Source organism: Leptonychotes weddellii, chromosome 9 (genome assembly GCF_054177405.1).
Source record: "Leptonychotes weddellii isolate Sample4059 chromosome 9, ASM5417740v2, whole genome shotgun sequence".
Lineage (NCBI taxonomy): Eukaryota > Metazoa > Chordata > Mammalia > Carnivora > Phocidae > Leptonychotes > Leptonychotes weddellii.
Genome location: NC_138377.1, coordinates 100,526,780 through 100,538,426, shown reverse-complemented (window position 1 = coordinate 100,538,426; position 11,647 = coordinate 100,526,780).

Genomic DNA, 11,647 nt, shown 5'->3' with positions numbered 1-11,647 from the left:
GGATCCCGTGGGCCGACCCCAGTCCTGTGTTCTCCCTCCGCCCCGGGCTGGTACCGCGGCCTGGAAAGGGTTAACTCGACTGCGAGGAATTAAGAGCTGCAGGGAGCTCTCTATAAATACAGTGTCGTGGGCGCCTGAGCCAACCGCAGGGTAATTTCCACTGAGCTGGTTTTCCTCCCACCCACGGCCACCCGACCAGCCCTGCCCCCAGCCCCAGGCCAGGCTCCAACAGGGGGAGCAGCTCTGATCCCCGTGCCTGGGCTCTGTCCTTAGAGGCCCCAGCTCCAGCCTGGGAGGAGATGGGGCGTCAGGGGCTTGCCTTCGCACATCCTGTCTCTGCACCTGCTCTCTGACCTGTTCTTCATCAGTTAGGGACAGGAACAGCTAAAGTGTAGCAAGGCTTCTGGGGCCAGGGTCTAGACTCGGAGCTTTCCCTGCTGGGCCTCTTTAGATCCTCACAACAGATAGATAATGTGATCCCCGTTTTACAGGTGAGAAACCTGAGGCTGGATGAAAGGACTCTAACCTCGTGCTTTTGCCAGGCCCACCACCAAGTGGCAGCAGAGAAAGGGGAGGGGGCTCAGGAAATAGAATGAATGCATATGCATCTCTGTAAGCTGTTGTAACCACTTGTAAGCTCTCATTTAATATTCACAACTCAGTGAGGGGAATGCCATTATTATCCTCATTCTGACAAATGAAAAAATTGAGACACAAACAGATTAATAACTTACTAGAGGATAAACTATTAAGTGGAGGAACAGGATTTGCCCCCTTGAATTTAAGTGCTGAATGCAAATTTAATTCTGTGCCTCGTGTGTGTGTGTGTGTGTGTGTGTGTGTGTGTGTGTGTGTGAGCAGCTCCGTATTTGAATCTATGTGCGTATGTGTTTCTGAATGTCAGTTTGATAGCAGCTATGTCTATGTAACTGCTTCTAGGGAGGGGGGAAGAGAGCAGGGGTTCAAGGCCCGGCCATCTGGCCCAGAGTCCCCAGAGGTCATGAGCCTCCCCAACCAATCCACACTGCTCTTCCTGCCCTATCAGGGTCTGTCCAGCCTGGGCCTGACCTCATAGATCTCAGGATGAGCAGCCCCCACCAGGCCCCACAACCTGGGGAGAAACATCCAAGGAAGAGGTGTCCTTAGGCTGAGAGAGCCAGGATCCCTGCAGCAGGACCCTGGAGGTGGCATAGAACCAATCTAGAAGAATGTACTGTCCTTCCCTCCACCAAGAGTCAATCCTGTGCCAGGTGCCCTGCAGTGGCGACCCAGGTCCTGTCCCAGAGGATTTACAGTCCGGCCGCAGAGGTATGACTCAGCCTTGACGGACAATGAAGGAACAGCACAGCACAATTTATATTGGTGTGGAGCAGGCGGGGGAGACTTTTATCGTAATTGCTTGAAAGAATCAGGTCAGGAGGGAAGGAAGAGAGTATTGCCTCTCATTACTGGAAGCAGTGGCTTGAGAGGGTGCTGATCCCCCTGAAAGTGTAAACAGCTAGGGCAGGGAATAGACAGAGTGTCTGCCGGACAGGCTCAGCTGAGACTCAGACACCTGGCCTTGACACAAACAGCTGGAGTGACCATCCCCGTATACAGGAATCTCTGCAGTGCAAAGAGTGTTTTTCTATGCCTAGTCAAAAATACATCATTTCCTAGGCTCCCTTGCAGCTAGAAGTGGCCATGTGACCCACTGTGGCCAATGAAACTCATTGGTTGGGGCTTTGGGAAAAACTTGTTAAAGGAATAGGCTTATGCGAGGGAAGACAGCATGGTGGTTCCTCAACAAAATTAAAAATAGAATCACTATGGGACCCAACAACCCCACTTCTGGGTATAAACCCAAGAGACTGAAAGTAAGGTCTCAAAGAAATATTTGTATACCCACGTCCATAGCAGCATTATTCACAATGACCAAAAAGTAGAAACAACCCAAGTGGCCATCAGTAGATGAACAGATAAACAAAATGTAGTAATACGTATAATGGAACATTATTCAGCCTCAAAAAGGAAGGAAATTCTGACACATGCTACACTGTGGATGAACCTTGAGGGCCTGATGCTAAGTGAACTGAGCCAGTCCCCAAAAAGACAAGTACTGTATGATTCCACTTACATAAGGTCCCCAAAGTAGTCAAATTCCTAGCGACAGAGAGGAGAAGTGTGGTTGCCAGGGCCTGGAGGAGGAGGGGATGGAGGGGTTGCTGTTTAGCGGATACGGAGTTTGTTTTGCGAGATGAAAAGAGTTCTGGAGACGGGTTGCACAACAGTCTGAATGTACGGAACGCTACTGAACTGTGCACTTAGAAATGATGAAGATGGTACATTTTATCGCGTGTATATTTTATCACAATTAAACATTTTCCAAAGTAATAATAAGAAGCAGACCTCACTGGCATGTGCCTTTGCCTTTTGCCTTTTGCTCTTCTTTTTCTTTGTGTGTGAAGTGCAGACATACAACCATTGTAAAGCAGCCATCCTGCAACTCTGGAGACAAAGGCTAAGGGGTGGTGGAGGAGAAAGTCAGAAGCAGTCTGGTTCCCGAAGGCATTGTGGAGCTGCCACCCGGACCCTGGATTGCTGCCAGCCCTTGACCTCGCCCCCAGAGTTGCCATTGCCATTGCTCATTCAGGATTGATTAGGGATGAATAGTGACCCTCAATGGTCTTTCTCCCCAGGCTCGCTGTAAGGAACATCAGACCGTCATTCTGGCAAAGGGAGGGGGTATTCTGACTCTCTTACTACTTTCCCCGGAACAGAATTTCTGAGTTGCCGATAAAATTCAGAGACAGCTTCCTTTAGCCTCCTTAACATACAAAAAGACAAGTATTTTCCTCATCTATTTGAATACCCTTAAATCAAGCAAACTGGATTCCCTTAACCTAGCTCTAATGGTGGGGGGGGGGGGGTAGGCTCCTTAGAGCAGCTAAGCAGCCCATCTTTCAGAAAGCAGCGCAGAGACATTGGCAGGCCTCACCTAAGAACAATACCCAGAACTCTTCATTTCCATAAGAAAGAAAAATCAAGTCTTGGCCATACTGGGGGCCCAAGGACCCGTTTGGGCATTTTTTTTCCAAGTTCCTGTGACACCAGTAACTTGGCCTTGGGCTCCCCTTACTCAGGCTGCACGTTACCTCCCGACTGGTTTGCATTTTCAGGTCTCAAGTCCTTGATGTTTTGGCAAAGGCCACCACCCCACCCAGCCCCAGCCCCACCCACTCATTTAGGGCGCACGGCTGCCATCTGGAGCCAGGCCGCCAGCCCAGCTGTCTAAGGCAACCAAGTTTCTCCTAAATGACCGGATCCAGTGTAGGGGTGAATATAGAGCATAGTGACCAGTGCACCTTCCTGCTTTCTTATTCCTGGCACTTGAGTGTTGGAGTAGACTTTAGGTGTCTAGATCCAAATACTTCCAGCTGGAAGCATCTAGCCAGCAAAATAGCAGGAGCAGCCTGAAAAAAAGAGCAGAACTGATCCTTCAAGAACAGTTCCCCCCGCCCTCCCATCCAACACATACACTGCAAAAATAACAAAACGTCTTCTAACCAGGCTTGTATGACCAGCTGCCCCCATCTGACCCGCTGTCCTCTCTTCTTCCCTGGCCACCCTCTCCAGCATCTGTCCTCCTCCCCTGTCCCGGGTGGTAGCTTTCAGCCCTCCTCCGGCTTTCCTCTTCCTTCTCCGGCCCACGCTTCCGGCGCTCCCGATACCAGGAATCCATCATGGAGTCTGTCCCGCTGCTGGAGGGTCAAGGTGGTTGGTTCTCCAAACAGGAGGGCTGGGATGGAGTTAAGAAACAAAACAACAAAAGTAAAAGAGCACTGTGGTGCCAGGAGACATATTCCCTCATATTGGGAGTTGTTTGGGGTTTTTTTTTCCTGATGACTTCTAGTCACGTGCAAATAACCCAGTTATCAGCACTTGCACAACCCCGAGAGTGAGTGCCTCCTTCAGTGTTGCATCACAGGGCCCTCATTTATGTCCCCCTGGCCCTGGTCCTGCTCCTAGGTTTGGCCCAGGACAGGTTCAGAGAAGAGAGCACAGAACAGAACAAGTTAGGGGTTCCAGCTAGAAGGATAAGACCAAGAGCCCCAGGCTTGGAGAACAAGGGGCCCCTCATGAGAAGCCAGCAGTGGAGACCTTCCTAGGGAAGACAGTGGATAAACCACTCGAAATCCAGAAATCCTAGTCTCAATCCAGGTGCTAAATTAAATTAAATACTAATATTGCTTTTTCAGTTACGGGGACTCATGATGGCCATGTGGTTTTAGTTGGACTTGCCTGGATATCTTCAGGACATCTGACCATAGTCCCCCAGCCCTGTTACCGACACAAGGGAAAGCTGAGCTGCCCCAATAGTGAAAACGGTTTCTTCTGTCCTCCTGAGTGGGGCATTATTCACCTGCCAGTTCTTTTTTTTTTTTTTTTTTTTGAGAGAGTGAGAGAGAAAGCATGCAAGTTGGGGGGGCGTGCAGGCGGGGCGGGCGGGCAGAGGGAAACGGAGAGTCTTTTTTTTTTTTAAGATTTTATTTATTTATTTATTTGAGAGAGAATGAGTGTATGAGTGGGGGGAGGGGCAGAGGGAGAAGCAGACTCCCCACTCAGTGGGGAGCCTGACACGGGGCTTGATCCCAGGACTCCGGGACCATGATGTAAGCTGGAGGCAGACACTTAACCAACCAACTGAGCCACCCAGGTACCCGGAGAGAGAGAATCTTAAGCAGGCTCCAGGCCCAGTGTGGAGCCCAAAACAGGGATCGATCTCATGACGCTGAGATCATGACCTGAGCCGAAACCAAGAATCAGACACTCAACCGACTCGGGCACCCCAGCCAAACCCTCATTTCCAAGATGACTGACTGCCAATTCCAGCCTCTTTCTCTTGCTGGCTTCCCTCAGCCCACTTTCCCTCTCATGTGGAGATATGTGGGGTGTGATGGAAGTGGTCCCTCCTGGACCATGCTTTGGGTGTGGCTCGGTGGCCGCTCAGGTCACTGATCCTGGGGAGAAGCCCAGTTTGAGGTAAGCAGACTATATGAGCTGCAGCGTCCCCAGTCAGTCCTCTGACAGTTTCCCTCCCACCCTGCTTCTGCCACCAGAAGTGGGCTCTCTCTCCACTGGTCCAATCCCCAAGGACACTCACTACATCAGACGTGGGGATTATTTCTTATTGGCTTAACTGTTTTTTCCACTTTTGTGGTTAGCAGTTGCTAATGAATACAATCTTGCGATTGTTTTCTTAAAACAGGATTTTCAGCACAATAACATATTTGGCATCTCTTCTTTCCTCATTTCCCATGATGAGATCATCACAAATATAACTTCTAAAGAAATCTCTACAACCAGACTTTCCGAGGAAACCCGACAGCTCCACAGACAAACCGTGATGGGCCTTGGGTTTCCAAACAGGGCCTTGAGCAGCAGCAGGATTTATCCATTCAGGGAGATGCATGGCCACCTCTGAGGAATGATCCCAGCCACCCTGGCGTGTCTCCACTCACCCTAGAAATTCCCTGTTCCAATCTGTTGAGTCAGCATTGCTGTCAAAATGTGGTCCCACTTGAGATGAACCATGAGAGATGATGGACTCTGAAAAACAAACTGAGGGTTCTAGAGGGGAGGGGTGGGGGGATGGGTTAGCCTGGTGATGGGTATTAAAGAGGGCACGTTCTGCTTGGAGCACTGGGTGTTATACACAAACAATGAATCATGGAACACTACATCAAAAACTAATGATGTAATGTAAGGTGATTAACATAACAATAAAAAATTTTTTTTAAATGTGATCCCACTTGATCAACCTTCACACCATCCACGCCTCTGTAAATATTCACACAGCTCCATTCCCTCCCCTAAGGGACAGGGAGTCAATCAGAGGTTGGCCTCTCAAACTGGACAAATCCACTTACTTCCCAGTCTCCTTCAAGAAACATGTGCCAACTTCAACTCTGGTTGGTATTGACATGAGCTGCCCAGTGTTCTCTGCTTGCCCCATGTAATTTCAAGAGTTCCTCAGGGCAGGGCCCCAGCTTATTCTCCTCCAGGCTCCACAGCCAGGCTCCTCTCCCTGACCCCCATTCCTCCTAACGTTGTAGCTGAAAGAACATTTGAACTCTGGAGTGAATGCCTCAACCTAGGCCAGGGGGAGCAGGGTACAGATGGGACAGTAGGCTGGAAACCAGGACACCAGGGCTCTCTTCCCAGCCCTGCCAAGGACGGCACATGTGACCAGGAGAATGGGTTAGCTGTTCTGGGGTCCCTGCCTCCTTTTCTTCTGAAAGAGTCCTGCACAGTGTCCTCCAGGGCCTGCTGAGTCACCGACTGTTTCTCCCTGAGAGAACCTGAAGGATTTCCCCCTAGGCCCTGAAGCAGGCAGGACTGATGAAGCAGGCTAGCACATGCACAAGCAGTCTGCAAAGTCAGGAAGAGACCAACAGATTACTTCCAACTTCCCAACCCTTTTACAGGTTGTGCCTACTGTGGTTGACAGACGCCCTTGCTACCCTGAGCCCCCTCCTGGTAATGTGTCAAAATGCAACTGAAGAGGGTCTCCATCCTCACTCCAACCCAGGTCTCCAAGGATGATGCTCTTCAATGCCAGTCTTGGGGTTAGAGGAGGAAATGGGAGGGCAGGGGAGGGGAAGCACTGTGGGCTGGGACTGTGGAGGTTTGGAAAGGGCCCCCAGAGGAGTTGGGCTTCTAGATGACCTTGAAGAAGGGGAAGAATTTGATAAGTGAATAGCATCAGAGTCCTGCCGGCATCTAGCACTTGTCTAAGACACTGCACAGGTTGGGAAGACCCTGAGCTGATTACCCTGGTGTGTGCTTCGTGCATCTGAGACCAGGAAAGGGGTCAGGTGGTGGAGGCAGAAGGGGAAAGTTACCCTTGAGAAGAGCAGAGCTGGAAGAAGAGAAATAGCAAGTGGGCCCACATGCCCCGCTTGCCCCTGATGCTGGGGGTGAGACAGGGTTCTCCTACTGAGGCCGGCCCCCTCCTGCGTACTCTCATCTCCTTGAGGACATCACCAGTCACTTTCTCTCTTGCATCATCAATCCTTTCACTCTCCCCCGATTCATTCACTCTCTTTCTTGAAGCACTTTCTACTTCTAGAACATTCCCCTCTCTTGCTTTTCTTCTACCTTCACTGGTTGCTCCTTCTAATCTCCTAGGCTGGGGTCCTTCTCTTCCCACCAACCCCTTCATGTTGGGGAACACTGGGACTTAGTACTCAGAACTCTTTTCTTCTGCCTCTATGCCCATTCCCTTGGTCATCTCATCCTCCAATGGCTTTAAATATTATCTATGTGCTGACAACTCTCAAATTTAAATCTCCAGTTTGGAATGTGTCTTGAATTCTGTATATCTGACTGCCTACTCAGCATCTCCACTTGTCTCCAATAATTTCCACCCCCTGTTATGGAAATAAAATAAAACGAAACAAAAAAATTCTTTTCTCCTGCAAACCTCCCCATCTCAGGAATGACAACTCCATTCTTCCAGTAGCTAGGGCCAAAAGCCTTGCAATCATCCTTGATTTTCCTCTTTCTTGCAAACCTCACATTGGCAATCCAACTATATCTACCTTTGAAATATATTCAGAACCAAATGACCTCATTCCACCTCCACTGCTACCACCCTGGTCCAAGCCATCTTCATCACATGACTGTATTGCAATAGCATCCTAATCTGTCTCCCTGCTTTGGTTCCTGTCTGTAGTTTACTATCTACACAACAGCTAGGGTGATCCTCTTAAATATAGGCAAATTTTCATTCCTCCAGATTTCTCCAAAGTAAAAACTGAGTCCTTAAATTGGCTTATAAAGCCCTGCATGACCTGGCCCCCTGCTATTCCTATGATCTCATCTGCCACTCTTCTCTTGCTTCCTCTTCATGCTCCCTTCCTTGTTCTTTGAATACACCAGGCACATTTGCCTCAGAACCTCTGCATGTGCTATTCCCCTTGACTAGGACACTCTTCCTCCAGGTGTCCATGTAGCTCATTCCCTTACTTTTTCCAGGTCTCTGTTCAGACATTACCTTACCATGGAAGGCTTCCCTGACCACCCTATATGAAGTGATACTCACCCAGTCCCCATCCCCAGTTATCTCCAACTCCTTCATTCTGCTTGATTTTTCCCCCTTAGAATTTATTAACCTTCTGACTATATGTTGTTGCTTATGTGTTTATTTTCTGTATCCCTCCATAGAATATGATTTCCATAAGAGTCAGGGCTTTGTTTTTGTTCATGCTGTATTCCACCTAGAATACTGCCTGGCACATTGTAGGTGTTCAGCTACAGTTTGTTGAATAAGCAGATGGGTGAATGAAAGGATGAGTAGTTGAAGAGCACACAGATAAAAAAAGGTTACAGTGCTTTTTTCAAGATATGAGAGACCTGAGCTTATGTGCTTATGGGAAGGTACCAAGAGAAGAAGTAGACAAGTTGCATGGGGGAGAAGGGGTATGATATGTGCTACATAAAGATCTCTAAGAAGGCAGAAAGGGACAGGATTCAGAGCCTGGGGGCAGCCACTCCTTCCTTGGGCTGAAGGGAAGGACATTGGAATAATAAGGATGAGAGATGGGAAATCGATGATGGCCCTCAGTTTTCTCCCACAGAACATTTGCTGAGTGCTTGAGTGGTACGGGAAGCTGAGGGCGGATGAGGAGGGTGTGGAATAACAAAATGAAATTTCCCACAAAGTCCTGCTAGAGGAAGGGGGTTTTTGTCATATATATAGCTCTCTCTTATGTTATTTGCCAAATTTTGATGCTGTGTTGATTGGGAGCCTAAGGAGTTAAGTTCAAGTCTCTGAGAGGCATAAATGAATTTCCAATGGTGTCTCATGGCCAAGGAGGTAGGGACTAACAAAACTACAACCCCACCCCAATGCAGTTCATTTTCTAATCATATTGTTATGATTGGCCCCTTATCTTATCTGCCTAATAAAGAAAGGGTAAAACATATTTGGGGAAAATATCATCATCTTCAGTCTCAGTTCATGTATATACAATCTCCAGCGTACAATAGATAATTATAAGGCATGTGAAAGGGCAGGAAAATGTGATCACACATTCTCAGGAGAAAAAAATCAATAATAGAAGAAGACCCACAGATGCCCCAGATTTTGCAGTTAGCGGACACTTTACTTTATTTTGCAGACAAGACATTTTAAATAACCATTACAAAGAGAAAAATACAAAGTATGACAAAATTGTTAAAAAGAAAACTTCAACAGAGAATTGTAACCTATAAAAATATCAAACGGACTTTCTGGAACTACAAAATACAATATCTGTAATTACAAATTCACTGGATGGATTTAAGAGCAACAGACAGGGTTAATGAACCCAATATCAATATAAATCATCCAAACTGAAGCCCACAGAGGAAGAAAAAAGAATGGAAAGGACAGAGCACAAGAGACATGTGGGACACAATGAAAAGCTTAAACATATGTGCAACTGCAGTCCCAGAGGAGAGGAGAGAGAGAATAAAACAGAAGTAAAATTGGAAGAGAAAGACCAAAAACTTTCCAAGACTGATCAGAGATATCAATGTACAGATTCAAGATGCTTGTTGAAACCCAAGCAGAATAAATATAAAGGAAGCTACGTCTAAACACTTAATAGTCAAATAGCTGAAAACCAAAGCTAAGTAGCACATCTTAAAAGCATCCAGAGAATGAAAACACATTACTTTCAAAGCAGCAACAGTAAGATTTGGTGATTTTGTACCCAAACTATAGAACCAAAAGGAAATGGAACGACGACTTTAAGGTGCTGAAAGAAAAAACCTGCAAACATACAGTTCTATCTCCAACAAAAATATTCTTCAAAATATGAAAACAAAATATGACATTTCCAGACTAAAAGAAAAAAATCCCAAACTGTAGCCAACATGATGTGTTATTGGTGGAAGGATGGTCAAATCAATGGAATCAGACAGAGAGTCCAGAAATAGACCCACAGATATACAGTCAAATGACTTTTGATAAAAATTTAATAAAAAAGTAATTCAGCAGGGAAAGAAAAATGTCCCCCCAAAATGGTGCTGGAACAACTGGGTATCCATATGGGAACTAAAAGACTTCAACCCCTACATTATTCTGTATGCAAAAGCCAATTTGAAATGGATCATAAACTGAAACATAAGGGCTAAAATAATAAAGCTACTAAAAGCGCTAGGGGAATATCTTTGTGACCACTGAGAAAGCAAAGATTTCTTAGGGAAGCTCCAGAAAGTATAAACCATAAAAGAGAAGATTGATAAATGGGACCTCATCAAAATGTAGAATTCTATTCATCGGAAAGCACCATCAAGAAAACAAATAGGCCAGCTACAGATTGAGAGTAAATATTCACAACACACATATCTGATGAAAGGCTTGTATCCACAACATATAAAGAACTCTTGCAACTCAATGATAAAAATACAAACAACACAGTTTTTTTCAATGGGCAAAAACCAGATATTTCACAAAGGAAGGTATACCAATGACCAATAAGTGGATGATAAAAGTGTTTGAAATCATTAGTCATCAGAGAAATGCTAATTAAAACAACAATTAGGCACCAGTCTGATATAAGGACAGTAAGGAAATATATCCCTGATAAAATGAAAAATATTTACAACATTTTACAATTCTAAGTGTTATAGAATATGTGGAGCAACTAGAACTCTCATATATTGCTGGTAGGAGCATACAATTAAACTGCTACTGTGGGAAACTGGTAGTTTCTTAAAAAGTTAAACATACATCTACTCTATGACCAAACAATTCCACTCCTAGATAAATAAAAACATAGGTCCACAAAAAGCCTTCTTATATAGGGGCACCCGTGTGGCTCAGTCAGTTGAGTGGCTGACTCTTCATTTCAGGGTCCTGGGATCGAGACCCACCTTGGGCTCCAGGCTCAGAAGGGAGTCTGCTTCAGGATTCTCTCTTTCCCTCTCCCTCTGCCCCTCCCCCAACTCTCTCTCTCTCAAAAATAAATAAATAAGGGGCGCCTGGGTGGCTCAGTTGGTTGGGCGGCTGCCTTCGACTCAGGTCATGATCCTGGAGTCCCTGGATCGGGTCCCACATCGGGCTCCCTGCTCAGCGGGGCGTCTGCTTCTCCCTCTGACCCTCCCCTGTCTCATGTGCTCTCTCTCTCAAATAAATAAATAAAATCTTTAAAAATAAATAAATAAATAAATAAAACTAAAAAAAAAAAAAAAAGCCTTATGTAAGAATGTTCATAGCAGTTTTATGCATAATAGTCCCAAGGTGGAAACAACCCAGATACCCATTAGACAGAGAACAAATGAACTGTGGTTAGTAAAACAGTGAAATCCTACCATGCAGGAAAAAGGAACAAACTACTGATACGAGTGACAACAGAGGTGAATCTCAAAAATATTATATTAGTTCAAAGAAACTAGACGTATAAAAGTTCATTTTTTCATAGTTTCATTTATATGAAATTCTAGAATAGGCAAAATTAACATATAATGATAAAAATAAGAATAGTGGGGGTGCCTGGGTGGCTCAGTCAGTTGACCGACCAACTCTTGGTTTCAGCCCAGGTCATAATCTTAGTTTTGTGGGATCAAGGCCCACGTCAGGCTCCACACTCAGTGGGGAGTCTGCTTCTCTCTCTCT